The 19,991-nt window shown below is 38.2% G+C and overlaps 1 protein-coding gene and 1 pseudogene across 1 annotated transcript in view; one reads left to right on the top strand and one right to left on the bottom strand.

The window, feature by feature from the left end:
* SLC16A10 (solute carrier family 16 member 10) overlaps positions 1 to 19,991 on the top strand; it is a 139,775-nt gene that overhangs the window by 39,541 nt on the left and 80,243 nt on the right. The window lies entirely within an intron of this gene.
* On the bottom strand, positions 21 to 18,342 carry LOC110222869 (mitochondrial tRNA methylthiotransferase CDK5RAP1 pseudogene; annotated as a pseudogene).

Here is a 19,991-nt window from a genome sequence, read left to right as displayed (position 1 = left end):
TTTGTGGCTGTCAATTCAAGTTAGCAATGTGCTGAGTGTTCCTGAGGAGATGTTCAGCAGAGAGCAACTTCTTTCAGGCTCTGGGAATTGGAAGAGATGATTTTCACTAACACACGATCTCCTGGCTGGACTAGGAGGCCATCCCCTAATTAGTTAGGCCCCTAAAGTTAGTGCCATCTTCCATCTGCATGTCAGGGAAGATTACCTTGATATTTCCATTATTCCTTCCACATAACCCAGTGATAGAGAGTCCACATATAGATAGATATCCACAAGGAGAAGCTTCATGTAGCCAACCACAGCCATGTTGGCTTCTGTGGCACCTTCTCAGAAGGCAGCAATAAGTGCCACAGGCTGCCTTTGTTTCACCTCTTCTGGAACGTCATCCTTCAGGATACTCACATCTGTCTCATACTGTAGGCAAAAAGGAAATCCACATTATGGCAGGGACTTCCTGAAGCAGGGACATTGTCTGGAGGCGATCTTTCATTTCTCCACAGAATCCAATAATGAAATCATTGCTGAAGCTCATTCCTGGAATAGACTCTCTGATACGGCGAATCAAGTCGAAATAAGGTTCCCTTGTATATCTTCTCATGATTTTCAAGACCAGGCTGCTTCCACTCTGGATTGGCAGGTGGATCTGTTTACGAATATTGTTCTGCTCCTAGATCAATTGTAGATCCTCACCAGGAAAGTCCTTGGGGTGGGGAGAAGTGAAGGTGATCCTCATTTCAGGATTAGCTCTGGAGACCTGATCTGGAAGATCAGCAAATTGAAGGCCTTCTTTCTTGCTTCTGTAATTTGCACAAATGCTTGACTTAGATGAGTAGGTATGGCGTTATTGAACCGGATCTCTAAGTTGTCTTGATAGCTGTTGATATTTTGACCTAGGAGAGTTACTTCTTTCAGGCCCTGCTTAGAGAGTTTCTTTACACTCTCCAGAATGGAGGCAGTTGGCTGACTCTTTTCATGGCCTTGTGTGAAGGGAACAATGTAGTAGCTGCACACGTTGTTGTAGCATCATGTAATTGACACAAATGCTGATGTGGCGTTTGAATTTGTCTGGACCATCATGATGTCTGCACAGGTCACCTTTAGTAGAAGCAAAACATTAGCAGATTGCTGGCTAGAGTCATCCAAATTTGGCAGCCAAGGAAGAACCTGGTAAACATCTGGTCCAGAAACAACATCCAGCGATTTTTCCCTGTGAATGATCTCTTCCTTCAACCTTTTGGCCATACATCCTAGTATCCCAATTCAAAGAGGAACCTGTGATTTGAGATGTTTGGACTTTTACAGATTTAAGTTGATTTAAATGATTAAATAATTTTAAATGATAGCCTGTTCAGTCTTTTCCCTGATTGAAAATATGATAAGAAGAATCATATCAGCCCCATGGAAGCTCTTCAGATAGCCAGTCTTCTTCAGAATGGACCAAACAATTTCTGCATTATTAACATTCATTTGGCAGCCATTACTCTCTAAACAGACTTTTCTTCCTCTTCCTACAAGGGCTTCTGTAGTAAGATAAGGGGGTGGATCTTCTACTGCTGCAGGGAAATCAAATGAGTAGCTGAGGCATTTTTTTTAATGATATTTTATCCCCCTCCCCCAATTTACATGTAAAGACAATTTCTAACGTTCATTAAAAAAATTTGAATTCCAGATTTTTCCCTTCTTTCCTCATATCATCTCTCACTGACGTGGTAAACAATTTGATATAGGTTATAAATGGTCGATCATGTAAAACATAGTACCATATCAGTTATGTTGTAAAAGAAGACACTCATCCAAAGGAAAAAAAACACACACAAAAATTGAAAAATAGTATGCTTTGATCTGCATTCAGACTCCATCAATTATCTCTCTAGAGGTGGATAGCATTTTTTATCATGAATTGGAATTGTCTTGTATCATTGTATTGCTGAGAATACCTAAGTCATTCATAGTTGATCATCATATAGTATTGCTGTTACTGTGTACAATGTTCTCCTGGTTCTGCTCACTTTACTTTGTATCAGTTCATGTAAGTCTTCCCAGGTTTTTCTGAAATCAGCCTGCTTATCATTTCATTTCTTTTTTAAAATTTATTTATTTTTGGTTTTCAGCATTCACTTCCATAAGATTTTGAGTTACAAATTTTCTCCCCATCTCTCCCCTCCTCCCACCCCAAGACAGCATGCAATTTGATATAGGCTGTATATAGACATTCATATTGTATCTATTTTCACATTAGTCACTTTGTAAAGAAGAATAAGAACCAATGGGAGAAACCACAAGAAAGAAGAAACAAACAAAAAAAAAGAAAAAGAGAGAGAGAGAGAGTAAATGATATGCTTTAATCTGCATTCAGACTCGATAGTTTTTTTTTTCTGGATGTGGACAACATTTTCTATCATGAGTCCTTTGGAGTTGTCTTAGATCCTTGCATTACTAAGAAAAGATGAGTCTGTCAAAGTTAGTTCGCAAACATTGTGGTTATTACTGTGTACAGTGTTCTCCCAGTTCTACTCAGTTCACTCAGCATCAGTTCATTCAAGTCTTTGTAGGTTTTTCTGAAGTCTGCCTACTCATCATTTCTTATAGCACAGTAGTACTCCATCACAATCCTATGCCATAACTTGTTCAACTGTTCACCAGTTGATGGGCATCCCCTCAATTTCCAATACTTCGCCACTACAGAAAGAGATACTATAAATATTTTGTACAGATAAATCCTTTTCCCTTTAAAAAATCTCTTTGGGATACAGCCCTAGAAGTGCTATTTCTGGGTCAAAGGATATGTATGTTTTTATAGCCCGTTGGGCATAGTTCCAAATTGCTCTCTAGAATGGTTGGATCAGTTCACAACTCCACCAGCAGTTCATTAGTGGCCTAATTTTCCCATATCATCTCCAGCATTTATTATTTTCCTTTTCTGTCAGATTAGCCAATCTGATAGGTGTTGAGGTGGTACCTCAGGATTGTTTTAATTTGCATTTCTCTAATCAATAATGACTTAGAGAATTTTTTGTACAACTATAGATGAGCTGAAGCATTTCTTAACAAGTGCTAATTGGTCCTGCTGTTAGTCTGGAGCGGAAATGCTTTCGGACTCTGTCATCTTGCTGTTTCTCTAACTTTGGACATACTTTTGCATTGAGATGGTTTGTTGTTATGTTGTTTGTTTGGTTGATTATTGTCCTTCATTCTTGAAAAGGACCAAAATGACATCACCATGTTAGAGTCAAGTTACATGTATCCGACTGTGGCTGATCAGATCAATGCTGAGTTCAGAATGCTCTGCCACAGGTTGGGCACAAATAGTCCATGTGAACATTTGGGGTGGATTCTCTAAATCTGTGAATCTTATATTTGTTTTGATCTGGTTCAATTGTGCTTTGCTCGTAGAGCACAACACCTTCTCTGATGAGGGCATGCTGTGCTGGGCACTCCTGTGCCAGTGTCTCCCACATCACACAATCAATTACAAAGTTCTTAAGGGAGACCTTGTGAATGTCCTTGTATGGCTTTTTCTGACTAACACGTGAGCACTTGCCATCTGAATTCTCTATAAAATGGTCTTTTTGGCAAGCATGTGTTTGGCATTTGAACAATGGCCAGTCCATCTGCAGTAGAATTTGAATGTTTGGCAATTTAGTTCAAGAAAAGACCATAGTTAGCTATGTGACCCTGGGCAAGGCACTTAACCCCAATTGCCTCACCAAAAAAAAGCAAAAAAAAAAAAAAAAGGAAAAGGCCCTCAGTGTCTGGTATCTTATCCTGCCTTGTAATCTTCAGAATCTTCCTAAGACAATTCAAATGGAAGCGATTCAGTTTCCTGTCATGGTGCTGGTATGTTGTCCCAAGTTACACAAGCATACAGTAATCAAGTCAGCACCACAGCTCTGTAAGCTTTCAGTTTGGCAGTCAATCTAATACTTCTCTACCACACTTTCCTTTGGAGCCTCCCAAACACTGAGTTAGCTCTGGCAGTGCGTGCATCAACCTCATTATCAATATGTACATCCCTGGAAAGTATGTTGCCAAGGTAAGAGAACTTATCCACAGTATCTAAAACTTTTCCATTTGCTGTAACCGATGGTTCCACATATGGATGGTATGGGGCTGCCTGGTGGAGCACTTGTGTTTCCTTGGTGTTAATTGTTAGGCCAAAATTAGCATAAGCAGCAGGGAAATACTGCAACAGATCCCTACTTTGTTGCTTCAGAGCTTCAGCTTCAGAGGCTGCATTGAGTGCACAATCATCTGCAAACAAAAAATCATTCACTAACACTCCTTCCATTTTAGTCTTGGCTTGTAGCCTTTTCAGGTTTAAGAATTTACTGTCAGTGAGGTATCTGACCTTGATGTCTCATTGTGTTTGAAAGCTTAACTGAAAACATCATGCTAAAAAGCTTGGGAGCAAGCATACACCCTTGCTTCACTCACTGATGACTGGGAAAGCTTGAGAGCAGCATCCGTTATTCAGAACCTGGCAAGCGTGCTGTCATGAAATTGACATATAATACTGATGAACTTCTCCGGGCAATTAAATTTTGACATAATTTTCCATAAGCCCTCATGACTGACAGTATCAAAGGCCTTGGTCAGCTCTACAAATGTTGTGTACAAGCCTCTGTTCTGCTCCTGGCACTTCTGGGGTTTTCAGGCAGCAAACACCATATCGACCATTCCTTGGCCCTTTCTGAAGCCACACTGGCTCTCAGGTAGATGGTATAAGATATTGTTCTGTAGGGTCAGGAGGATCCGCCAGATTACTGAGGACAATGGACTCTGCCTTAGAGCCTGACTGATTTCCAATGCATGTCTTTTTTTTTGTTAATTTATTTTGATTTATCAACAATCACTTCCATAAGCTTTTGAGTTTAAAATTTTTCTCCCCCTCCTTTCCCCCCCTCCTTTCCCACCTCCCCGACCAAGACAGCGTGCAATCTGACATAGGCTGTACGTATCTATTAAACATATTTTCACATTAGTCATGTTATAAGGAAGAATTAGAACCAATAGGAGGAACAACCAGAAAGAGGAAACAAAACACAACAGAAAAAAAATAGCAAATAGTATGCTTCTATCTGCATTCAAACTCCATAGTTCTTTCTTTGGATGTGGATAGCATTTTTCATCATGAGGCCTTTGGAGATGTCTTAGATCCTTGCATTGCTGAGAAGAGCTAAGTCTATCAGTATTAGTCATCGATCAACGTAGCTGTTACTGTGTACAACGTTCTTAATCTGCTCACTTCACTCAGCATCAGACCATACAAGTCTTTCCAGGTTTTTCTGAAGTCAGCCTGTTCATCATTTCTTATAGCACAATAGTATTCCATTACATTTATATACCACAACTTGCTCAGCCATTCCCCAATTGATGGGCATCTTCTCAATTTCCAATTCTTTGCCACCACAAAAAGACTTGCTGTAAATATTTTTGTATATGTGGGTCCTTTTCCCATTTTCATGATCTCTTTGGTATACAGCCCTAGAAGTAGGATTGCTGGGTCAAAGGGTATGCACATTTTTATAGCGCTTTGAGCATAGTTCCAAATTAGTCTCCAGAATGGTTGGATCATTTCACAGCTCCACCAACAATACATTATTCAATGCATATCTTAAAGATCACCTGTTCGGAGCAAGAGATTGAAACACTGCAAAGACTTCCTGACTTTGCAAGGATGCTTGGGAGAGTGATGAGCCAGTAGCCAGATGCCAGGAGGCCCCTATACTACCTCCCAGTTCCTCAGAGCTCCTAATCATTCCATGCTCCCTGGGTGACACTGCACAGGCACATCTCTGAAGCTCCCCCCCCCTTTATGGTGAGGTGGTTGGGGTTAAATGAATTGCCCAGAGTCACACAGCCTAGTGAGTGTTGTGTGTCTGAGGCTGAATTTGAACTCGGATCCTCCTGACTCCAGGGCTGGTGTTGTATCCACTGCACCACTTAGCTGCCCCTAGAAGCCCTCTTTCTTAAAAAATATATGTGTGTGTGTGCATATAATAGAGCACAACAAATCCATACACTGATCATGTTTGAAAATGTGTGATGATGAAGAATTCCTCTTACCTCTTGCTAGAGAGGTGATAAACTAGAAGTAAGGAATAAATCAATCTTCTGAAGCCTTGATTAGTCATTGCATTTGCTTAGAGTTTTGAGGTTTTTCAAAGTTGTTTTCCTTTACATTATTTTCTCCATCCTTTTCTTTGGGATAATACTGATTTTATCCTAATATCTACATCTTAGGGGTATTGTGGAGGTTTTACTTAATGAATATCAGGATGGATAGGAGGGATTCATGATTTCATAATATTTCTCTCTTTTTCTCTGTTTTGTGCATATGGAAATGATTGTGTTAAAATGAAACAAGGGCAGGGCAATGTCAGGTTATTAGTTGATGAAACCCTTCTCTCCTTGTCCCATCATCATCCCCTCATGTTTCAAAACACTTCCTATTCAATTTCCTAACTTCATCCCTGGCACATCAAAAATCCCTCTGAAAGACTTCAGTCTTTAGAGTTGCTTACCTTTGAGTTAAGACATTCCTAAGATTTAATAAGGTTGGGGAAAGATTCCCACCCCTGAGAGGGCTTGATTATTACTGTGTTAATCTGCTGAGGCTTCTTACTAATTGACAAAATGTGTGGAAATGGTTCAGCTACAGATACCTCAAAGTATAGATTTTCTTTCATTATCCATAGGGTCACATGAAGACTATTTGGGTAATAATAGGGGAAAAAAGTGTGGCATGGACATAAGGGTCTGTCATGATATCTCTTTTCCTCTTTCTCATTCTACTTTTAGGGATGAAAGTCTCTAGAACTATCTAGCTCTGGCTGTCAGTTTAAGCCATGCATGTCCATCCTTCAGGTCTCAGTTTCTTCCTATGCTCCTTTATTGCATTGGAGTGGTATGGAATGGGGAAAAGAAGGCCAGGCCCAGCCTCCCTCACCAAAATGGCTATTAGTCAAGTAAAAGAAGACAATATTTGTTTTTGAGCCATCTGAGGGTTACTACATCAGTCATTTTCAACCTGTGTTCCATGAGCTATCTCTGAGGATTTCTTGAAAGTATGATATTGGTGAACATGTTTACTATTTGCTGACATAGTACATCTGCTTAGCATGAACACTTGCCATGATGTTATGCAGTCTAGGAACTCCTCCCACCACACACATACCAAAAGATAGCTGAAGGCCTCATAGGAGCAGGCATCAAGAAGCTATTCTTTGTACCAGCCTCCATTACCATTCCCTCCAGATGTTGGAGCTTCCCTACTAGTTGGATGCTGACCACACACCCACTCTTCTTTTAGGTAACTCAGAGTCCTCTTAAGCCTGTCACCCCTTCCCCAATACTTGTTGGTCAAAGACCACCTTCTCTGCCATTCCTCCCAAAGGTCAATGGGACCTTACCATAGATACCCTGACCTTTGTCCTCCTGAATCTTGGGTCTTTCTATCCCCTCTGAAATGGAATCCTCCTGTATTGTCTTCCCTAATTAGAATGAGCTCCTTGAGGACAGGGATCCTCACACTATTCTATTTGTATCCCCAGCTCTTCTTAGCACAGCGTTTGGCATATATTAAAAGCTTAATAAATTTTTCCCTATTCCTTTGTTTCTAGTATTTGCTGGGTGGGGATGGGGGGGGGAAGGATGAAGAATTTAGAACATGAACAAAACAATGAAAAGGATTTTATAAATTCAAGAGTTTGGAAACCTCAGTGCTGACAGAATTCCTTAATTGTTTTGGTTGTGTTGAAGAGTCACAGAATGTTGGAATCAGGAAGGAAAAGAGGCAGCCTGGTGTAGTGGAAGACACACTGGGTTTGTAGTTAGTAGAACAAAAAGCAAAATTCTTGTCCCACTTTTCTCTGTCCTTTTCTTTTGAAGTCGTGGAGTAGAGTAGGTCTGTAGCAATCAGAGTACTTTGTAGGAGCAGACTTGGCAGATCAAGTCTTTCCCCCAGCATCTGAATGTGAGATATAATGTTCATTAAACTACATTCTATTCTCCTTCATCCACCCCTGATCCTTACAGGCATTGTTCCTCCTCTACCCCTTCTCATATGTTCTTCCTTGGGTGGTATTTACCTCATGTTATGGCTCTTCATATGCAACCACATAGCCCCTGCTTCTAACTTCAAGGAAAATTTAGACTGTAAATCTGAGTTCAGGTCTTTGCTCTTCATCTTTGGCAGTAGCCATAAATCTTCCCCATTATCTTTCCTTCTGCCAGTATCATGCCAATCCTCATAACAAGTTATCAACTAGGATATAGCTTCATCCTTGACTGAATGAAGGTTAGGGAGGAAACAAAAGAACCGACTTTATTGGTTCCTTTAAACCACCAGTTGCATTATCAGACTTTGTGCCTTGAACTTGGGCCAGATCTTGCCCAGGCCCTATCAGCTGAACCCTCAGCCAGTTTAATCCCTTGGCCGCCATAACATCACAAATTAACAGGCCCTGGGACCCTTGGGCAAATCATTTTATACTTCTTGGGTTTTCAGATTTCTCCTCTAAGGGTTTTGGGTTAATCATCTCTAAAGTCCCTTCTAGCTTTAGCTTGGCCAAAAAACACTATAAGTCGTGGAATATATTGATTGAACCCTTAAATGCTGGTGCATGAGGCTATACAATTTTGCTGGATTAAGGAAAATTGGGAGCAAAATAGAGGAGATGAAAAATATTTTTGTAATGAAGTATTGCTGTACAATTAGCATTTTGACAGATATATGTGTATATGTGTGCATGTATATATGTATGTGTATATATATATGCATACATATACATATATGTGTATATATACGATTTCCTATTTAAAATATTGGAAAGAAAGGTATTACTAACACAATTTATCCCCTTGCTTTACAGATGAGAAAATCTTGGACATTCAGAGAAGTTAAATTACTTGCCCACGTGGCTAATAGGTAGCAAGCTATGACTAGAACCTAGGTCTTTTGATTCCTAAGCTACTGTTCTTTCTTCTATGCCACCCAGTTTCTCCTAAAAACAAACAAACAAAGCCCCAAAATCAGCCTTGAGGTTTAATGGGCTTTGAACACAGGACCCTCTTACAATGAAAGAGAATAATATTACTCAACTTAATGATGTGTTTTTATTTATAACCACTATGTTTGCTTAAACTATCAAAGAGTACTTGAGATTGGTAGTAATAGAAATAAATTGTGAAATAAGAAACAGACTAAGCAGAAAAATAAGTATGTAGGTTGGCAGTGCTTATAATTGTTCCTGTTGAGAAGCTTATCCTGACAATTCAGAGTCCCTCAAAGGGAAACTGGCTTGTGTTGCTTGAACTGCTGCTCTTGCAGCATCACTATCTTAGATTTCATGAAGCATTTCCCTCCATTTCTTCTTTTTGTGTTGGTAAGGCTTTTTTTTTAGATGACTGAAAATGAGCAAAACAGTCTCCTGTATGTACGTACATGTACATATAAGTACATGGGATAAAAATGCCCACAAGTATGTTTTTAAATTAGGATAATCATGTGTAAATAAGCAGAATAGTTACAGGGACCAGTTCTAGCTCTTCTTATTTGGCACCATATTTGATATTCTTATTTATGGATTTAATTTACCTTTGAGAACTGGGTGCTTTAGGGACTCTTCATGTTTGAAATAGACTTTTTCCACATATAGGCAGGCTGATTTACGTTATTTTCTTGGCCATCTTCTGTCAGATAAGTTAGAAATCAGCAGGACTTATGCATTATTTAGCAGCTTAACATAAAGATAATCACATTATAGTGCTTACTATTAATATTTGTACATCCGTATTTTATTGTAGAGTTGTTAATATGGCACTCCATGTTAATAGCTAAGAGACCCTATGTAAATATAGTTAACATGGGATCCTTTAAATAAATGATTTAAAAATAAGAAGTTTTCTATCTTTCCCAGTGCAAGATCCTGATACTACATTTACTTTAAAAATACTTTGTTGCTGCCTAATCAGAACAACTTTGAGGTACATACAGCCTCTTGACCTCCAAGGTACAATTTTGAAGTAGGCGGTTTGCTAACCATTAGTTCCTACTGTGGGAAGATCTGAGCAATGTAGACTGGGAAAGCATGTGGCCACCTGGACAGTGTTTTGAAGCCCTCTAGGGATGGAAGATAGCAGGGGCAAAGGTTTCCAGTCTGCCACCACAGTAATATTCCATTACGTTCAATACAAATCAGTTCTTTCTTTGTATGGCCTTGCTGAATGGATGGTATCATGCCTTAATTTCGTATTAATGTTTGGATACTTCCCATGAGTGTGAGGAACTAGAAAAAGGTTTGTTTGGCTCCACTATAAAATGCTGGAAGGGGAGTAATATGTAGTAAAGTTAGAAATGTAGGTTAAAGCCAGGTTATGAAGGGCTTTAAATGCCAAATGGGAATTTTTATTTGATCCTAGAGGTGACAGGGAGTTTCTTGAAGTGTGAGTAGTGAGGTGACAGGATCACACCTGTCCTTTGGGGAAAATAATTTCCATCAGGCAAGATAGGAGTGGGGAGAAGCCAATTAAGAGGCCTTTTCAGTAGTCTAAATGAGAAATGAGGAGGATTTGAACTGGGTGGATGAGGTGACCATATGAATAGAGACTAGTGGACAGATAGGAGAGATGTCATAGAGACAGAATCAGCAAGATTTAGTAACTTCTGGTGAGGGAATATGAAGAGTCAAGGACAATGTAGAGTTGAAATGACCAACTATGAGGTTGAAATAAGGATCTGAGAAGGTACTATGAGGTGGAAGGATCGGAGTTATCAGTGAGGTCAAAGAAATAGGTTTAAGAGGGTGAGACATAGGAAGAGATAGAATAATAGGAGGTTTTGGTTGGATAATGGAATATCAGAGCTAGATTGTAGAGAGACTTAATTTCTTTTAGAAGACAAAAAATGTTTATTAAGTGTGTCAGCCATGTACCAATGACTATGATGGGTGAGACACAAAGTTTAGGTAAGATATTGTCCTTGCCCTCAAGAAGTTTGCGCTCTGTTATTGAGGATAAGATACTGACACAGTTATAATATACAGTATTCCATAAGTGCATCAAAGAGTTCCAAAAAAAATACTGTTGGAAGAAGGTTAATACCAAATTATGTGGGTGGGGTGAAGAATTTCAGTTTTATTTTGTAAGCAGTAGGGAGCATCTAAGGATTTTGAGCAGGTGAATAACTTGGATAATATTCATGCCTAAGGAAAATTAACCTGGCAGCTATTTGTAGGTTGAATTGGAGAAGTCAAGGCTGGAGACAGGGAATCTGTTTAGGAGGCTACTGTGATAGCTTTGGTAGGAGGTAATGAGGGAACTGTACTGGGGTGGTTGTCAGTGGAAATAGAAGGGAGAACATTGTTAAAGTCTTGAAAGCTAATAGGATGTAGGAGGTAACCTTTGTTAGCATCTGAGGGATACTGGTTTTGATTCCTACTTCTTTATGATGTCAACATTGCACCAATAAAATGATCATGAAGAGATACCACAAAAGAAGTGCAGAACATAGGCAGAGTTGGAAAAATGATCATGGAGTTTTCTCCACTTCTTTTTCTTCAATATATGAAGATGTTGTGACACTATCATTGTCATTTTGTTTTTTACTTAATTCTTCTCATTACTAGAGATCTATTTTCTCTTCCCTCTCCCACTGAGAAAAAAGAAAAACAAAACCTTGTAACAAATTTGTGTAGTCTAGCATAACAAATTCCAGCATTGGCTGTATCCAAAAAGTGTGTCTCAATTTACACACTCATTATCATTTTAAAAAAATCACACAGTCTTCTTTGAAGTCCTAGGAAAAAGTGCTATGAAAATAAAAGATTCTTTCACAAGATTTAATACAGAGGGGAGCACAGAATTGAAATGTCTCTTTGCTTCATCGTTGCCAAGAATTAAGTACTTGTAAACTTCAGGTGATGAAGATTGGCTGTGGAAGTTTAGTGGATCTTGCCAGCATAAATTTGGAAACCTTCATTATAGCACCTTATTCTTGTTGAATAGTGCCTTTGTAAAGAATCTGTTTGTTTTGAAAGTAAAACATTCAAAACAAATGAGCAGAATCCTTTTTGGGTGGTGGCTGGGAATTGTGGGAGTTTGTATCACACTTTTGGTTAGAAAGAAACTCAGGGAAGAAACTCAATCTCTTCTTTCCTGTATAATTGAGATCCTTTGAAAATAGTGCAGTTCAGGCTTTTTATCTTTTTTTTTTGGCCCAATTCATTAATGAGAGGTGGGAGAAAGTAGTAATAACTTTTAGTATGAATTTTCCTAAGATGCATAAATATCCTTGCAAAAACCTCAAGTAGGAAATATTCTTTTTGGAGCACCTGAAGGAAAAATAAATATTTATCAAGCTTTGCCTATCATTGTTTGTTCTTCCTACCTCTGTATTTCCATTAATAACTGTCAGAGGTCACATTCAATGCCTCAAGCAGTCATTAGAGTTTTTCATTAATTAGTAAGATTTTGAACTGGACAGCTAAAGCCTGTGTGGTCAGGTTTTTTGAAGAAGCCCATAATTTATGTTAGTGCTGCAGCAGGAATAGTGAAAGCTAATTAATGATGTACAGTCATTAAAAAATCTCTGCACTTGTTGTTTTAGTCTTAAACCTTTCTTTAGGCTGCAGTTTGTAAACAGATTTTTCTGAGGGTATTTTGGCTTCCCTAACTTGCCATCTTCATCAGTACTGAAAATAATAAAGTTGACACCAATATTTTGACTTAATTTACCACATAATTCCTGGAGTGGACAGCTACTTGAGGTAGGGTCCCACAGAAGTGGAGCTGAGGGACTGCTATCTCTTCCCCTGAGGCTGCTTGAATAAAGACAGCTGGAAAACCAGAAGTTGTTTATGGGTGGGTTGTTTATAACTGAGGCTCTCTTTATGGGATGCTTTGAGTAAGTAAATTGGCAACTGTTTTGACCCTGTGTCACACTGCATTTCCAAGGCACAACACCACTTTTCCTTCCTTCTATTGTGGTTAACCTGTCCCTAAAGTTTTAACTCTTGTGAATTCCATCTAACCCCACTGGATGAAGGATACCCCACATTACTCGTTACACATGTATGCCCCCAAATCAACTTACCTCTTCACCTAATCCTCTGTGCATAAATGAAATGCCTTGCTTTAGGCACTCTTCTAAGTAGAGCTACCTCCTCTCAGAATTATAAAACTTCAGAAGGGGACTTGAACCATCTACTCTGATCTAGCAAAGATCTCCTCTGCCAACCAGAGTGCACACGGTCACCTGCCACAGCTTGGAGTCCTCCAGTGTCTCAGAACCTCCTGCGGCAATATCTGACTTTGACTACTAGTAGGTCTGATTGTTAGGGGAAGTTTTTCTTTACCTCAAGTTTAAATTTGCTTCTTTGCAGCTTCTATACATTGCTCCTAGTTGTGCCTTCTGGGGCTGAGCAAAACAAGTTTAATCTTTTTACATGAGAACCTGCCCTTTATGTCTCTTCTTTCCCTGCTCTGTGTGTTTTATATTTAAAAAAAAATAAAATGAATTCAAAGTTACAGATAATTTTATGACATCAATTTACATCTTTACTTAATATATACTCAAAGCATGTGGGGGAGAGTGGTTGGTTCATCCACTATGTGTCCAATACATTTAGATCTGCGTCTTTGCCAAATAGAGGATAGGATCATAGATTTATAGGGACCTCATTGGTCACCTAATTCAGTGCCTCATTTTACAGATGAGGAAACTGTGGTCCAAGCCTCTGTCAAGTGTCTGACCAGATTTGAACTTGGGAAGATAAGTCTTCCAGACTCCAGGCCTGACACTATATTCACTCAGCCACTTAGCTTCCCTGGAGTCAGGAAGACCTGAGTTCAAATTCAGCCTCAGATACTTACTGTCTGTGTGACCCTGGGCAAATCACTTAACCTTGTTTGCCTCAGTTTCTTCATCTGTAAAATAAACTGGAGAAGGAAATGGCAAACCACTCCAATGTCTTTGTCAAGAAAATCCCAAATGGGGTTACAAAGAGTTGGACATGACTGAAACAGCTGAACAACATTGTATATTTGCTATTGTGAGGTGAAAGCTTGACTTGCCCTTAAGTAAATATATTTATTTTTGTATAGATTTTTTTTTGTTTTTACATAACTTATATTTTCCCTCCCAGAGAACCATTCGTTGTAACACAGAATAAAAAAAAAGAAAAGGAAAAATTCAGTAAAATTAACCTAACACATCAAGAAAATCTAATGTTATATCCACTGTATTATATGCATAGTTCCCACCTCTGCAAAGAAGGGCAGGGGAAGGAAGAGGAATGATATTAAAGAGGGAACCTTTTGCCTCATTCTCTTGAAGCATTGAGGGTATATCATATTTCATGGAAGGGGTGGCTTATTAAAAAATAGGCTGTTTTTGATTATTATATACTTATGGGTTTAAAGCTAAGCAGGAATTCTTATTCAGAATGCAGAGACTAGCACAGGGAAAGATTACAAGAGCAATTTAGTTGATTAGCATGGTGGTTATCAGCTGAACTTCATCAGAGTTAAAACTGGCCTTGGAATGGCAGCTGCATTCCCTTACAAGGCTATAAAGGAGAAGGCTGAGGGAAAATGGAAAAGTAATATTTTTGAACTGATAAGAAATTGACTAGGCTGTTGAACTCAGTGTCAGAAAAGCAGAAATTGATATTTGATATCAACATTTTAGTGACTAGTCAAGAAATCAGCATTAATAAGAAAGTGCAATTTTAGTGTCTCAGATAATAAAATGGAAAGTTATGAAAGTTGAGAGTGGAAGTCTACGTTACTTGAATAGCACATTTTCTGTGATAAAACTGTTATCCAGTGTTCAAATTAGCTTTTATATCTTAAAAGGCTTTTCAAGTTCCAAATCTGAAAAAAAAGACAATATTATAGATTAGTGACATTTGATAGCATTTTTGGTTCTCGACAACATTGTAGGAAGTAACACACTATATCTTCTACTGAGGGACAATGAATACAATCAGGGTCCTATGTCAAGATCAGTATACTGCTCTCTTGATACCAAAGCATCTGTCCTAGCAGTCCTGCTAGGGTGCTCCAAATTCCCCAATTACCTTGTTCTTAGGTAAAGGCAATAAAGCCATGTGGAAATGCAAATGTTAGCTGCAAGGGATAATACATTAAGCAGTTACTAGATTTTATAATCTTAGTTCAAATTAATCATTCATGTTGCTAATCAGAGCTTTGAGGGAATTGGAAATGGATGCATTTTGACAGTCTGAGTATTGGGAAATATTTGGAGTATGGGAACCACGTTGGCTGGGAAGGAGAAGAGGAACCTCAAGCACCAGGATGTTGAGCATCTAGAAGTGATATGGAGAATGATGATAACAGTAACTGGAAAGCTTGATATGATTGATAAGAGTATCAAATAGGGCACAGTACTTTGAGATGAAATATTTTTGGCTTATATGGGTCTAGATCCTAGATGTTAGCTGGAAAGAAGGATGGATATGTTTCTGAAGAAGCGTACTTATTTTGCATGATGCTTTTAGGAGAACAGAGAACCATGGGGTAATGTCTGTCATGTAGAGTGATGCCAGCAGTTCGTAGTGACTTATGGCCCACTCTGGGCTCTTCACGAGATGTACTGAATAGGAAGGATTTGGAACAAAATGGTTCCATTATAATTGCACAATTTTAAAAATTCTGATTATGTGAGCAAAAATTTCAGAGAACCCATACTTAACTGTAAAAATAAGTATATCTCTTATGGTAAAGCTAAGATAATTAACAGGAAAAAACAGTCTCCTTTCCCCTCTCCTTTTAAATATTGAGTAACTTGTTTTTAAAACAAAGGACTTAATCCTACATATAAAGTGGGTATGGCTAAATTTTAGTCTATCAATTGGTTGAATTCAGTCAAATAACCTTCTTTTCCCTATAAGATACAAAGTACCTGTAACAAGTGTTTTGTTGATAAAGTCCGAGTATGCTTCTTGATTACAAATTGGTGATTCAGCTTTTTCAGTCACGTGATACACACACACACACACAACACACACACACACACACACACACACACACACACACACACACACGTTTTGGTGAGGCCAGTGGGGTTAAAGTGACTTGTCCAGAGTCACACAGCTAGTGAGTGTTATATGTCTGAAGTAACATTTGAACTCAGGTTCTCCTGACTTCCAGTGCTGATGCTGTATCTACTGCACCACCTAGCTGCCCCTACATGATGTATTTTCTTCTTTTAATTTTCTTTTATTTATTTATAATTAATTTATTTTGAGTTATCAGTGGTCACTTTCATAAGCTTTTGAATTTTAAATTTTTTCCTTCTCCCTCCCCAAGACAGTGCACAATCTGATATAGGCTATATATATACATTCCCATTAAACATATTTTCACATTAGTCATGTTGTAAGAAGAATTAGAACCAGTAGGAGGAACAACCAGAAAGAGGAAACAAAACAAAACAGAAGGAAAAAAGAGCAAATAGTATGCTTCGATCTGCATTCAAACTTCCTGGTTCTTTCTTTGGATGTGGATAGCATTTTCCATCATGAAACTTTTGGAGATGTTTTAGATCCTTGCATTACTGAGAAGGGCTAAGTCTATCAAAGTTAGTCATCACACAACATGGCTGTTACTATGTACAGTGTTGTCCTGGTTCTGCTCACTTCACTCAGTATCAGTCCATACAAGTCTTTCAAGATTTTTCTGAAGTCTGCCTGCTCATTAGTTCTTATAGCACAATAGTATTCCATCACAATCATATACCACAACTTGTACAGCCATTCCCCAATTAATGGGCATCTCCTCAATTTCCAATTCTTTGCCACCACAAAAAGATCTTCTATAAACATTTTTGCACATGTGGGTCCTTTTCCCATTTGTATGCTCTCTTTGGGATACAGCCCTAGAAGTGGTATTGTTGGGTCAAAGGGTATGCACATTTTTGTAGCCCTTTGGGCATAGTTCCAAATTGCTCTCCATAATGTTTGAATCTGAGGCAGTAGGGGGCACATTGGATAGAGCACTGGCCCTGAGGTCAGGAGGACCTGAGTTCAAATCCGGCCTCAGACACATAACACTTACTAGCTATGTGACCCTGGGCAAGTCACTTAACCCCAGTTGCCTCACACACACAAAAAAATGGTTGAATCATTTTACAACTCCACCAACAATGCATTAGTGTTCTAATTTTCCAATTCTTCTCCAGCATTTATCATTTTCTTGTTTTGTCATGTTAACCGATCTGATAGGTGTGATGTGGTACCTCAGAGTTGTTTTGATTTGCATTTCTCTAATCAATAGTGATTTAGAGCATTTTTTCGTATGACTATAGATGGCTTTAATTTCTTCATCTAAGAATTGCCTGTTCGTATCCTTTGACCATTTATCAATTGGGGAGCACATGATATATTTTCAAAGGACAAATTCAGTTATATCTACATTTTAAAAAAGATTATACCCTGGAAGAGCTGTATCTATATGTATGATACATAGTGTAATAGATAGAGCTGGGCCTCAGAATCAGAAAGACCTGGGTTCAAGTTCTGCCTTTTTACACATACTGCCTGTGTAATACTGGCCAAGACACTTAACCTCTGAATGCCCTAGACAACTCTCTAAGACCTTAAATTGCAGGGCAACTATCATTCTGCTTTTGTAGAAAAAGTTCCTTTAGGTGTTCGCTATAGTAATGACAAATTTGGTCCAAAAATGAATGTAGTCCTATCTTTGAACGGATTGTAACAAACCTAAAAATTAACATAGAAACTTAACAGATTATCATTTGAGGCAAATTTGTTTCATAATTAGAAAGTTAAGTGAGACTATTTCTGAGCTTGAGTCAGAAATTCTTGGAAGGTTGCGTTGGGGTACTTCATCAGTAAAGCAGGAACAGTAATGCCACTAGTGATTTATGTAACATGCTTTGAGCTTTGTAGATGAAAGCAGTGTTAATATTGTGACTTTTTAAGACTTAGACCAAATTGAGTTTGCCAGCATTTATCTCTTTTTAAAAATTGTCTTAAGTCCTGAAAATAATTTACACAAACTAGGCTTCTAGTCTCTTGTTTTATACAATGTAGGAAGCCTAGTACAAAGTTATAGGTGATAGTAGCTTGTTACAAATTAAGACCTATAATCATTCAGTTTATTCTTTATGCCAGCTTTTAAAACAATTCTCCTTGATATTCTAAGCTTCTTTTTTTGATTGCGTATCACAACAAAGATGTTTGTCATACCTTGGAACTTTACCATAATTAATTCCTTAGGATCAATGCCTTTGTTACAGATAATGAAGCTTTCATAGTGGGATTTCTCATGAGAGAAAGTCACCTCCCGATATATCATACCAGCACAAAGGATATACTCTCGATTGTAAGTGCTTGTTTGGCAGTAGTTTGGCAGCTGAAACAATCTTAGTCATCTATTCACTGATTTGGCACAGCTCAGCTTGTGGTTATACATAAGAGCTGCTTGTGAACTTCTTTTTTCCCAGGTGGAGCTTTTTTTTCTCCCTCTGTTGGTGTTCCTCCGCTCTCACTCTCCATTCACTGGCTATTGTTATATTGTCAACATGATATTATCATGTACCTGGCTAATTGTTTCATAGCATAACAGACTACCAACATAGGATAAAAGAGATAGAGGGCCCATTAGACAGATGAGACTTATGTCCTAAAACTTAGTTAGGCACCATCCATATTTTCACCTGGACCACTATGAAATGATTTAGGACCCCAAATGTTGCTAGTGAAGTAGATAATGTTAAGTTCTTCATCCTTTGTTTTTGGTGACTTCTCTTAGTCTTCCACCTTTTACTCTTTCCTCTCCACCCTAGTCCCTTTGAGTTGTAAAAAAAAAATTCTCATAAGTTTTTTTTGTTATCTATTTAGCATTTTATTTTCTCCAGTTACATGTAAAAACAATTTTTAACATTTGTTTTTATATTTTGAGTTCCAAATTCTCTCCCTTTCTCCCTCCCCCATCTCCCTCATTGAGAAGGCAAGCAATTTGATACAGATTATACATGTGTAGTCATGTAAAACATATCCATAGTAGTCATGTTGTGAAAGAAAACACAGAGAAAAAAAACTCAAGAAAAGTAAAGTTTAAAAAAAAGTATGCTTCAGTCTGTATCCAGATGCCATCAGTTCTTTCTCTGGTGATGTATAGTATTTTCATCATAAGTCCTTCAGAGTTTTGTCTTGGATAGTTGTATTGTGAGAATAGCTAAGTCATTCACAGCTGATCATCTTACAATATTGCTGTTACTTTGTGCACAGTACATTTCACTTTGTATCAGCCCATGCAAGACTTTCCAGGTTTTTCTGAGAGCATCCTGCTCATCATTTCTTATAGTATGTTAATATTCCATCATAATCACATACCACTACTTGTTCAGCCATTCCCCAATTGATCTCCTAAGGTTTTTGAAGAGGAATCTAGCAATGTGGAAGGAGTTGTATGTTTTGTTTAACTCAGCAATCTTATTGCTGGGAATATAGTCTAGTTTTGTAAATAAAAATATTTCTAGCTGCTTTATTTGTGTCTAAATCAGGGGTGGGGAGCCTGGGGCCTTGAGGCCACATGTGGCCTTCTAGGTTCTCATGTGTGGCCCTTTGATTGAATCCAAACGCCACAGAACAAATCTTTTTATTAAGAATTTTAATTAGAATGTGCTCCTTCCTCCTCTTTCCCTCAAAGAATTTCTAGTTTCCTCCAAAACTCAGCTCAAGTGCCACCTTCTATGATAGGAAGCCTGTCTTCTTCTCCCCATTCGCTGTTAACTTCCCCCAGAAATTACTTTGCATATCATATTTAATTTTCTTTGTAGATGTTGTTTTTCCTGAATAGGATGTAAATTCTTTTAGGGCGGTTTCATTTTTGTCTTTGTGTTCTCAGTTACTTAGCTTAATAAATGCTTATTGAATTGAATACATTTTGAAATATAGATATAAGAGAATATTATTGTGATAACATAATACATATGAAGAATA

Source organism: Phascolarctos cinereus, unplaced genomic scaffold, assembly GCF_003287225.1.
Source record: "Phascolarctos cinereus isolate Bilbo 61053 unplaced genomic scaffold, phaCin_HiC Scaffold_5;HRSCAF=322, whole genome shotgun sequence".
Classification (NCBI taxonomy): domain Eukaryota; kingdom Metazoa; phylum Chordata; class Mammalia; order Diprotodontia; family Phascolarctidae; genus Phascolarctos; species Phascolarctos cinereus.
The sequence above is the reverse complement of the archived record's forward strand: the minus strand, read 5'-3'. Positions and strand labels throughout refer to the sequence as shown.